The sequence below is a fragment of the Dermacentor variabilis genome, chromosome 3, assembly GCF_050947875.1.
Source record: "Dermacentor variabilis isolate Ectoservices chromosome 3, ASM5094787v1, whole genome shotgun sequence".
Classification (NCBI taxonomy): Eukaryota; Metazoa; Arthropoda; class Arachnida; order Ixodida; family Ixodidae; genus Dermacentor; species Dermacentor variabilis.
Genome location: NC_134570.1, coordinates 89,320,099 through 89,331,921, shown reverse-complemented (window position 1 = coordinate 89,331,921; position 11,823 = coordinate 89,320,099). Strand labels below are relative to the sequence as shown.

The following is an 11,823-nucleotide window of genomic DNA, read 5'->3' as shown; positions in this document are numbered from 1 at the left end:
TTTATCAACCAGTCCATTTATTTATTTGTCAGTCAGTCAATCAATCAATCAATCAATCAATCAATCAATCAATCAATCAATCAATCAATCAATCAATCAATCAATCAATCAAAAGCTTACTCTTTTTAATCGTTCAGAGGCCAGCTGAGCTGCAACATTCAAGAAATGCAGGCGCACGATGCCAACACAGCCATTCCTTTGCTTTGGGCTTTTCTATGGTTCTCCTTTTGTTTTGTTTTTCTTTTTCGACCTCACACACCGTTCACGCTGACCCGGTTTTTCGTCCGCCGGTCGCGCTCTTCTGAGATCCGCCCCAGTTTCTGTCTCCCTGCAAACCGTCCCAACGGACAGCCGTGATCGTATAGTGGTCAGTACCTTGCGTTGTGGCCGCAATAACCCAGGTTCGAATCCTGGTCACGGCATGATTTTTTTTTAATTTTTTTTACTAACATTCCATTGGTATTATGTCCCGAAACAACTTTGCCTGTACTGAGCTAGTGCGCTGGAAGCCTCTATAGTAAGGTCGTAATGCAGGCCGCTTACCGTTCGGAAGTTATGAGGAATATCCCTCGGAAATAGCACTTTGCACAAACAAACAAAAAAGATTGGCAAGGCTATTAGCGAGCAGAGTGCGACAACACGCCCGTGAAAATACGCGCCAGCCGTAAGTGCGCACCCAGCCAACGGCCGCATCATCAGCGTCGAAAGGTGAAAGCCTCGGTGAGATTTGATTTGCGGAAGGACAACGTATTTGTTCAGTTTGGAACTGAAATAGAAAACCGCAAGGGCTGATGAACGCGCGCTCGCGGTTTACAAGTCTTAAGCGCGTCGTTGTGTTATAGCGATTGTTTCTTACATAGGTCTTGAAAACAACGAGAACCAAGTTGCCAAGTTGCAAGACATCAAGCGCACTTTGACGTGCGAGTTTTTGCGAACCAATGGCGCAATTTTCTATTTCTAAAACAGCCTATTGTGAAAAAAAATGGCATTACGCCGATAAATCTTATTCGACGGTCGTGAGCTTCAATGTTTCCTAGTTTCGTGAAGAATATGAACAATGTATAAAATCCTTTACACCGCACCAAAATCAGGTACGACATGCGCCGGTGGGGAAGCAGTGCAGTGACAAAGACAAGTCGAAAACACACAAGAAAGCACTACACTCGCGACACACGAGCCATCGTGAGGTATCATTGTTTGAAGAACACTAGGCAAAAGAAAGAGAAAAAAAATGTTAAATAAAAAAATTGCGTTAGGGGTGCAGCAAATAGGATAGGATTGCACACCATGATAGATAGGTTAGCTGTTTTTGACGCCCGAGTATGCGCGTGGGAATGAATATGAAAATGCCTTTTTGTCTTGCTTATCTTCGACGTCTGATTCTAGGAAGGTATATAAATATGAAGTGCGTGTTCTGAAATGAAGTATTTGCGAGTACAGCGAGTGTCGTGTTTTCTTGTGTGTCTTCACCTTGTCCTTCTCAGTGCGCTTATTCACCACCAAGGTATGATGACTAATCACCAACTCGCCAAACTTTCCACAGTCTGATATCACAGCCCTGTAAACACCATCTTTTATTTAGATAACTTAAAATGGACAGATATCACGTGTCACCCTAAAGCTTACGTTAACTTGTTACAATCCTTAAGGGAAAACGCGGCGAAGCGGGAGACGGAAATTCAAGACGATGACCAAAACGACAATAAGGTAAAAGCATGAGTCAACGTTTCCACAAGTAGATTTGTATTTTTCAAAGCTTTGAAATATACAAGTCCACTTGTTGAAATGTTGGCGCCAGCTTTCACCTCGTTCTCGCTTTGCAAACACTACGGAAGAGTTAAAGAAGTACTATTCCCGAATAAGTTGCCATATTTGAGATTGCCATATAATATATCAATTTTGCACGATTGAAATGTCTCAGTAAGTGCACTTTGCAGAGTCATGACAGTGGTTTTTATGTTGTTGTTGTTGTTGTTGTTGTTCAGTTGGTGAGTTGCCACGTTGTAAGCTTCTATCTTCATCGCATTTCTTCCTGATTTTCAAGAATCATATTTTTTATATATATACTGACACCCTCGATAAAAAAAAATGTACTTGGTACAGTCGGTAGATTACGCCGTTTCTATTTAAATGTAACAATGCTGATCAAAATTAGGTGAAGTGGATTCCGAGATGAGAGGCTCCTCCTTTACAAGGAAAACTAGAATTCTTCAACGCAAGCATGTTCGACTTACTTTCTTTTTCTCTCCAATTTCCTACGAGCTTATGCCGATCGCTTTCGCAGCGCATACATTTTTATGTGAACAACGGATCGGGAGAGAGTGCTGACTTCCGACTAGGAAAGACAGCGCTCTTTCATTCTCTTGCAATGCTCTGTTTTCTTAGATATGTGTGCCCTGTGAAAGCGTTCGAAATAAACTGCTTCCAACTGACCCGAGCTTCTACATTTGCACGCCATATTTTTCTACTTTCTTTTACATTAGCGATGTGATGTTGTATTTTTTTTTCAATCTGAGCCATTTATTATGAACTTGTTACCCAACCAAAACTACGAAGAAATACAGAAATTCTACAAAAATACACATTAAGCGCAATACAGCATGCGCTGTCATCATTTCATACTTGATGCCATATAAGTTACACGCACTTTGGTACCTCTATGGAATAGTCTAGGACTGGCTTTGCCGGAAAACAAGAATTACGAAATTATATTTGTCTGACAACAAAACATGAAAGCCTACGAGAAAAAATACTAACGCACAGCGCACGTACAAGACACTTAACATTGAACAATATCAGTTTAGTATAACATACCGTATGAAAACATAAATATTATCAATGACTGCCGCGAGAAGACGTCACAACGATGAACAGGACAGCTCACAGAGAAACGCCACGGCGAAATTCAGCCACGCCATAAAGGAGACAACTGGTGGAAACTTCTAAGAATTACTGAGAGTAACGGCATATCATCGTTGTAGTTATCGGTTTTAAAAAAAAGGAAAAAAACCAACGCCCAACGTGGGGCTCGAACCCACGACCCTGAGATTAAGAGTCTCATGCTCTACCGACTGAGCTAGCCGGGCCACGTGGCGCACTTCACATCTGCGGTAATTCATTCTTTCTTTCGCAGCGGGTTTTGCACCTTTCTCCTCCCCTGACTGCCTGCCCTTTCCCGATGCGCTCTGACAGATGTGGCGCAGCGCCAAGTAAAGGGGTTCGGAATCTCGCTAGCCGCCAGTGCCAAAGAAGAAAAAAGAGCACGTGCGAGACTGGACGCTAGACCAAATGAATGAATGGATGAATCCGAAGGACGGACATAGGGTCAAGTTGGTGCGCGTTTACGACTAAAATATCGCGACTAAAGACAAAGAAAAGGAGTATGCAACACATGGCGTCGTGTGGTATCCCGTCATATCGTTTTTTCGTCAGTGTTTCCAGTCGCGCTGTTGCAGCAATGAATCAATCAATCAATCAATCAATCAATCAATCAATCAATCAATTAATCAATCAATCAATCAATCAATGCGCTATGCTCGAAACTGTGCGGCAAACGAAAGTGCAATAGTCGCTCTAGCACACGGTGCGGAGGCACACGTGGCTAATGGATCATCGCTTGGAGGGCACGCTGACGAACGTTCGGTAGGAAAGTTAGACGATACTAATCGTGCCTGGTAAAACCTTTGTGTTTGCAAGGGTGCTGTATTGCGCCGCATCTAACAAGCGCTGGACGAATGGCGGCTGTTGACGCCGAGATTTCGGCGCAGACCCTTGGCTCTTCTTAGAAGTGCCCCCCACCCTTCCTTTCCTCTTTTCTATTTCTCTCTCTCTGCCCCTCCCCCCAACGTTTTTTCCCTTCTTCTTATTGGCATGATCACGCACATGACAACATGCCTCAGATAAAATGACAAAACTTGTGGAGGTACTGCTCACAACTGATTGTCGGAAGTAGTGAAAAGTAAGTAACATGGACAAACGCGTCCGATAAAGCGCGACAGCTTGATGGAAACCTTTCGTGTTTTGTTAAAGCGGCTAGAATAAGAGAAATCTTGACTGGCATGCGGCCACAATCGCTCGAACATGGTTTAGATGCTAAGAGGAACACTACGTGCTACGAGATCCTCCAATATTGACCTGGTATACTGGAAAAAAAAAGAACTGTCAGAGTATTCGACTCTTCAATGATATAACAGCCGCCGTGGTTGCTTAGTGTCTATGTGTTGGGCTGCGAAGCACGAGGTCGCGGAATCCAGTCCAGGCCACGGCAGCCGCATTCCGACGAGGGCGAAATTCGGAAAACACCCGTGTACTTAGATTTAGGTGCACGTTGAAGAACCCCAGCTGGTCAAGACTAATCGCAGCCACTTTAATACAAGGCGCCCCTCGTAAACTTCTGGGAAGTTCGCGACCTTCAACCATCCCTTCCACAAATTAAAACATCAGAAACCAATATCACTCAAACTACTCAGAGTGGGCATACTCGCCCTTACGCAAAACAATCGGCATGTCGCTTGTTATCGGCAACTGTTGTTGTTGTTTTGTAGTATATAACTAAATGGCTGTAGGAATATTCTAAACTTAGAATTTGAGATGAGCAGCCTCTACCATTGGAGAGAGTTCTCTATTCGAATTGGTCGAATATTTGTTGGTGTTCGAATATACGGGAAGAGAGCACCCCAAGCATTGGAGTCTCGGCAGAGGACATCCACGTAAGCTTTTCGACAGTTCCAAGTAATTCTGTCCCAGGAGAGGTGGGGGCTCCTGCGTGGCGGCAACGTTCATTCCTGAGCGAACGCACAAGGCTCACAGCTGTTGCTCAATATTTTGCTATTTTCCAACAAGAATACCTCGCCTTTGGCAACCTACCAATCTGTTGCTTCGAGTTAGGCGGCGGCAGAATGCATTATTTTGTCATGCTCGCCTTGCTTGTGTCCCACTAAAATGATCAACGGAGCGGCGGTTAATATGCTAAGATCCTTCATACCAACGCAGCGCTCTACAGCATCTGGTGACGTTTCGTGCCATTTCTTGTTTTACTAGTACCATTATCCTATTCGACCTCATATTTCAAATAAAGTATTCATGAATTACCAGCTAGTAAGTCGACCACATGCCCAGTCGTAAATGATATTACATGCATGCAATCAAAAATTATAAATGCCCTTTTTTTTTAACAAGCAGACTCTGCAAAACTCTGTGCCCCTTCGTTTAGAAATGAGAAATAATGCATTATACATACCATATATATATATATATACATATATATATATATATATATATATATATATATATATATATATATATATATATATATATATATATATATATATATATATATTCTATAAAATTAGCAATTTCGATATTTGAGCATCTCTTCTATAAATGATTGCTGAAAAGAATGTCACTTTATCTGCCAGGAATTTTTAAACCATACGGGCCCTCCATCCTGACCCAACAATTTCTTATTTCTTCTTTAACGACAAGTGCTCATTTGCACATTTTGCAAAACTTGACATCAAAGGTGTCCTGAAATTGAAACGTTAAACGAACTTTTACTGCTGCCTCTAGACATGCTGCCAGTACACGAGATTTCGCTGCAGAGCAGAAGCAAAAAAAAGCCTCAATTATAAAACGCATTGCCGTCACCAGGATTCCAACCTAGGTTATTGCGGCCACAACGCAAGGTACTAACCACTATACGATCACGGCTGCCCGGCTGGACGGAGCTACACCTTTCCCTGATCACTGTCATAGAAGCTGCAGATGGGAGCTCAAGGACGATGCCGTGTTGAAGGAAAGAGAAAAAAAAGGGGGGGGGGGAATACCCTCAGTCCGGGTGTCACAGGAAAACAAAGCAAATGAAACGGCTAGAAATTGGCTGCTATTTCCGCACGTCATATGCACGTAAACAAATATCAATTGCTTAATAGCGTAAGACACTAAATCATTTGGGAGAAAAAAAAAAGAGTGCTGCCGTGACCAGGATTCGAACCTGGTTATTGCGGCCACAACGCAAGGTTCTAACCACTATACGATCACGGCTGCCCGGTTGGACGGAGCTACAGCTTTCCCTGATCGCCGTCATGGAAGCTGCAGATGGGAGCTCAAGGACGATGCCGTGTTGAAGGAAAGAGAAAAAAAAAAGAAATGGGGAAATACCCTCAGTCCGGGTGTCACAGGAAAACAAAGCAAATGAAACGGCTAGAAATTGGCTGCAATTTCCGCATGTCATATGCACGCAAACAATTATCAATTGCTTAATAGCGTAAGACATTAAATCATTTGGGAGAAAAAAAATAGTGCTGCCGTGACCAGGATTCGAACCTGGGTTATTGCGGCCACAACGCAAGGTACTAACTACACTACGATCACGGCTGCCCGGTTGGACGGAGCTACAGCTTTCCCTGATCGCCGTCATGGAATCTGCAGATGAGAGCTCAAGGACGATGCCGTGTTGAAGGAAAGAGAAAAAAAAAGAAGGGGGGGAAATACCCTCAGTCCGGGTGTCACAGGAAAACAAAGCAAATGAAACGGCTAGAAATTGGCTGCTATTTCCGCACGTCATATGCACGTAAACAAATATCAATTGCTTAATAGCGTAAGACACTAAATCATTTGGGAGAAAAAAAAAACAGTGCTGCCGTGACCAGGATTCGAACCTGGGTTATTGCGGCCACAACGCAAGGTACTAACCACTATACGATCACGGCTGCCCGGTTGGACGGAGCTACAGCTTTCCCTGATCGCCGTCATGGAAGCTGCAGATGGGAGCTCAAGGACGATGCCGTGTTGAAGGAAAGAGAAAAAAAAAAAGAAATGGGGAAATACCCTCAGTCCGGGTGTCACAGGAAAACAAAGCAAATGAAACGGCTAGAAATTGGCTGCAATTTCCGCATGTCATATGCACGCAAACAATTATCAATTGCTTAATAGCGTAAGACATTAAATCATTTGAGAGAAAAAAAATAGTGCTGCCGTGACCAGGATTCGAACCTGGGTTATTGCGGCCACAACGCAAGGTACTAACCACTATACGATCACGGCTGCCCTGTTGGACGGAGCTGCACCTTTCCCTGATCGCCGTCATGGAAGCTGCAGATGGGAGCTCAAGGACGATGCCGTGTTGAAGGAAAGAGAAAAAAAAAAGAAATGGGGAAATACCCTCAGTCCGGGTGTCACAGGAAAACAAAGCAAATGAAACGGCTAGAAATTGGCTGCAATTTCCGCATGTCATATGCACGCAAACAATTATCAATTGCTTAATAGCGTAAGACATTAAATCATTTGGGAGAAAAAAAAAGACTGCTGCCGTGACCAGGATTCGAACCTGGGTTATTCGGCCACAACGCAAGGTACTAGCTACAATACGATCACGGCTGCCCGGTTGGACGGAGCTACAGCTTTCCCTGATCGCCGTCATGGAATCTGCAGATGGGAGCTCAAGGACGATGCCGTGTTGAAGGAAAGAGAAAAAAAAAGACGGGGGGGAAATACCCTCAGTCCGGGTGTCACAGGAAAACAAAGCAAATGAAACGGCTAGAAATTGGCTGCAATTTCCGCACGTCATATGCACGCAAACAATTATCAATTGCTTAATAGCGTAAGACATTAAATCATTTGGGAGAAAAAAAAAAAAGAGTGCTGCCGTGACCAGGATTCGAACCTGGGTTATTGCGGCCACAACGCAAGGTACTAACCACTATACGATCACGGCTGCCCGGTTTTTTTTTTCTTTATTTCCAATTTGACAACACAAAATAGAGAAACCAACACAAAAATGTTAAATGCGCCAACCAGTAGCTTGTTGACGCGACATTGCTAAAAATGTTTTAATGACACTAGGTCATTAAGTACAGGATACAATGTTGGCTGTTCGTCCTGGGACTGGTACACATCTCGGATATAGGCAATGCTTTCAATGAAGTTTTCTCTTACCGATCTTACAATAGGATCTGCATGTCTGACAGCCATTCTTGTTTTCCACATGCTATGCATGCTTAATACCATGAACATGTCATAGGGCACACCCCCGTCATTGTTAACCGCAAGAAAGTTAATTCCATATGGTGTGAGGGGCAAATCTTTTTTCAGCGTTCTCTGGAGGACATCCCAATGAAAAATTGAATCTAAACAGTCCAGGAATATATGTGTTACTGTTTCTGGCTTGTGGCATAAAATGCAATCAACTGACCCGGGAAGAAAAAAGCCCTTTTCCTGCAGCCAGGGTTTGACTGGGAGCGTGCCACTATGGAGTTGAAAAAAGAAAGTTTTCACAGGCTGCCCGGTTGGACGGAGCTACACCTTTCCCTGATCGCCGTCATGGAAGCTGCAGATGGGAGCTCAAGGACGATGCCGTGTTGAAGGAAAGAGAAAAAAAAAGGGGGGGGGGGAGATACCCTCAGTCCGGGTGTCACAGGAAAACAAAGCAAATGAAACGGCTAGAAATTGGCTGCTATTTCCGCACGTCATATGCACGCAAACAAATATCAATTGCTTAATAGCGTAAGACATTAAATCATTTGGGAGAAAAAAAAAGGAGTGCTGCCGTGACCAGGATTCGAACCTGGGTTATTGCGGCCACAACGCAAGGTACTAACCACTATACGATCACGGCTGCCCGGTTTTTTTTTTTATTATTTAATGCCGGTTTTCGACATAACACTGAATATACAAATACTACACACATGTCAGGAATACGAGCTTGCGCGGAAGAAAAAAAAGAAAAAAAAATTACAATAATGCCGACTGTCCGTATGGGACCGGCGTCGTCAAATTAAAATTCCTTCATGGCTGTCAGAGCTTCTAGCCTCGACAGCCAATCCGGTGCACATTCTTGCAATTTCTGTACATCCACGAACCGCGACATACATTCTCTAAAATATATGTGAACCGGGCGGGCGTCGGCATCGCAATGGTACCCTGCCATGCGAGCCCGCCATATATAGTGGAGTGCATTCAACATAATAAAGTCGTATGGAACTCCCTCTTCATCCTTAATTGGCAGATACCGGATCCCTTGGGGGTCTACAGGTAATTCTTTCTTCAGTGTTCGCTTCAAGACGTCCCAGAAGAACACAGCCACCCAGCAGTGCAAGAACACGTGATCGATGGTTTCGGGCTTCTTGCAGATCAAGCAGTGTGAACCCCACGGCACAAGACAGCCTCGCTCTTCCATAAATGTCTTCACGGAAAGTGTTCCAGTGTGGAGCTTAAAAAAGAAGGTTTTAACCCCTGGTGGCACCTGCATGCGTTTCACCCGTTTAAGGACGTCTTGTCCTGGCCCTCCACTGTATACGGCTCTGTATAAGGGCACTGGGAACACAATGTCGCACACATCATTATACAGTGTTTTCCTTTTCACTTGACATAGATAATCTTTTGAAAAACGAACTGAAAGGAAGCGCACACTGTCGACCACTTCCTTAAGATAACCCCGAAGTTTTCCGGTCATGCTTGCCGTACTAACAACATACGCCGGCAATGCGTCGCTCAACCTGAGTTGACATACGGTGCGCAGAAAAGGATCGCGCACATCTCGAAAAAACAAAAAGCGGTTGACAAGTTGTCGAACAAAAAGATGTGCCAAGCCAACACCCCCGTCCTTCACTCTTCTAAACAAATTGGTTCGGCTAGCTCTCTCCCATGCTGATCCCCAGATGAAGACCGCGAACACTCTGTGCAGCCTTTGCACATTTGCCCTGGAACAATGCAACACTTGCATAACATAATATAACTTCGCTATAAAAAACATATTACAAATTGTCGCCCTTGAAAAAATAGACTGGTTAGTGCTTGTCCATCTGTCCACTTTTTCTTTCAATTCATTAGTTCGGTTCCTCCAGTACTCATCGCTGCTCTTGTACCTGTCGAGGGGAACACCCAGATACTTCGTCGGAGTTTTCACCCAGTTGACATTGGCGAAGTATTCCGGTGCCGAAGACCACTCCCCGTGCCACAGCCCGAGGGATTTGCCCCAATTGACTTTGCTGCCCGTGACGTCACAGAAATGTTTTACTACAGCAATTGTTTCAGTCACACTTGGTTCGTCTGTGCAACACACTGCAACGTCATCAGCATACGCTAGCAGCTTCACTTCGGATTCTGCCAATCTAAAACCACGTATATTGTTATTTGCGGTAATGGCCACACACATTGCTTCTATGTATATAGCAAATAACAGAGGACTGAGGGGACAGCCTTGGCGCACTGAACGCATGATGTTAATGGGGGCCCCCAGCGACTTATTAACAATTAACCTTGTAGTGCAGTTCTGGTACGCCAAGGCCACACCCTCAGTGATGATGGTACCGACATTAACATGATCCAATATGGAGAACAAAATAACGTGAGCGACGCAATCGAACGCTTTCTCAAGATCAAGCTGAAGAACTGCAACGCCGCCACCGGTGACGTCACAGCACTCGAGCACACACCGCATCTTATGGATGTTAGAAAAAATTGTTCGCCCTTTGATTCCACAAGTTTGATGGTCTGTGACGATTTCCTTTATGACACCTTGAAGTCTGGTCGCTAAAATCTTCATAAATATCTTGTAATCCACATTTGTTAGTGATATGGGCCTATAGGATGATACGAATCTCAGTTTATCTAATTTATCGTTCTTCGGAATTAGAATGGTGTGCGCTTTCCCAAAAGAAGGTGGCAATGATTTCTGCTCGTACGCTTCATTAAATACTTCTACTAATAAAGGGGCCAGTTCTCTTTTCAATGTCTTATATAAGGCGGCGCTGAGTCCATCTGGTCCCGGTGACTTGCCCAAGTTTAAATCGTCGATTGCCTTTTCGACTTCCCTCTCCGTTATTTTCCCTTCTAATCGCTCCTTAGCTTCATCACTCAAACGCGGCATGCGGTGCAGAAAGTCCGCTTTGAAACCCTCTAAATTCGCTTCCTGAAATGCAAAGAGCGACTGATAGTATTGGAAGAAGGCGTGTGCTATGCTCTCGTTGTCGTCAACAACAGCTCCATTCATTAAAAGTTGATCGACATGGTTTCGTCTTCCGTGTGCCTTCTCTAAACCGAGCGCCCTTTTAGTGGGCGTCTCCCCTGCCGCCAGTGCATCTGCTCTTGCTCGCACGATGGCACCTTGATAACGTTCTTTGTCGAACTGTTCAACCTTTTCCTTGACGCTCCGCACATAGTCTTTGTACAGACCAGGCTCTCTGCACTCAAGCGTTATCAGCTGCTGAAGTAGTGTTCGCAAACCCTTTTCTTTATATTCCCTCTCAAATTTGAGGCAGCTTGACCTTTCTAAGGCTTTCATTTTAACTTTTTGTTTAACACATTCCCACTTTTCTGCTATTGTATCAGCCGCATCTTCGCGTATTTCATTAACCGCATCCCGCACTGCCTTTACAAAAGATGCATCATTTAATAACAAGTCATTGAGTTTCCATAGATGCCAATTAAATGCATGTTCCCTTTTCCTTATACCTATGTTACATTTTACCAGGCAGTGATCCGAAAATGACACGGGTACAACGCAATAACCGTGGCATCTTGGAATCGTGTCCAACGAAATGTACATGCGATCCAGTCGCGCATGACTACTGCCTTGAAAACGCGTAAATGTCACTTGACGCTCCCCTTCCAGACATTGAAAAACATCATCAAGTTCATTTTCATTAATTAATTTTGACAAAACGTCACTACTTCTATCACGCACGCCGGCATTGTTGGCTCGGTCTCTAGCACTCAACACACAATTGAAGTCCCCTAATAACACAACGCGCTTATTACAGCAAACATATTGTGAGAGGTTCGAAAAAAAGAGGACACGCTCGTCTACAGAATTCGGCGCATAAA

At 44.1% G+C, this 11,823-nt stretch overlaps 1 protein-coding gene and 6 non-coding genes across 9 annotated transcripts in view; 1 reads left to right on the top strand and 6 right to left on the bottom strand.

Annotated features, from left to right (window-relative positions):
- The window catches only part of LOC142576023 (scoloptoxin SSD14-like), a 204,579-nt gene that overhangs the window by 84,558 nt on the left and 108,198 nt on the right, over positions 1 to 11,823 (bottom strand). The gene's annotated exons all lie outside the window — the stretch shown is intronic.
- On the top strand, positions 351 to 422 carry TRNAH-GUG (transfer RNA histidin (anticodon GUG)). Its single transcript has one exon. It is a non-coding gene; the product is annotated as a tRNA-His (tRNA).
- TRNAK-CUU (transfer RNA lysine (anticodon CUU)) lies at positions 3,014 to 3,086 on the bottom strand. The gene has a single exon. It is a non-coding gene; the product is annotated as a tRNA-Lys (tRNA).
- On the bottom strand, positions 6,639 to 6,710 carry TRNAH-GUG (transfer RNA histidin (anticodon GUG)). Its single transcript has one exon. It is a non-coding gene; the product is annotated as a tRNA-His (tRNA).
- Positions 6,973 to 7,044, bottom strand: TRNAH-GUG (transfer RNA histidin (anticodon GUG)). Its single transcript has one exon. It is a non-coding gene; the product is annotated as a tRNA-His (tRNA).
- On the bottom strand, positions 7,643 to 7,714 carry TRNAH-GUG (transfer RNA histidin (anticodon GUG)). The gene has a single exon. It is a non-coding gene; the product is annotated as a tRNA-His (tRNA).
- Positions 8,543 to 8,614, bottom strand: TRNAH-GUG (transfer RNA histidin (anticodon GUG)). Its single transcript has one exon. It is a non-coding gene; the product is annotated as a tRNA-His (tRNA).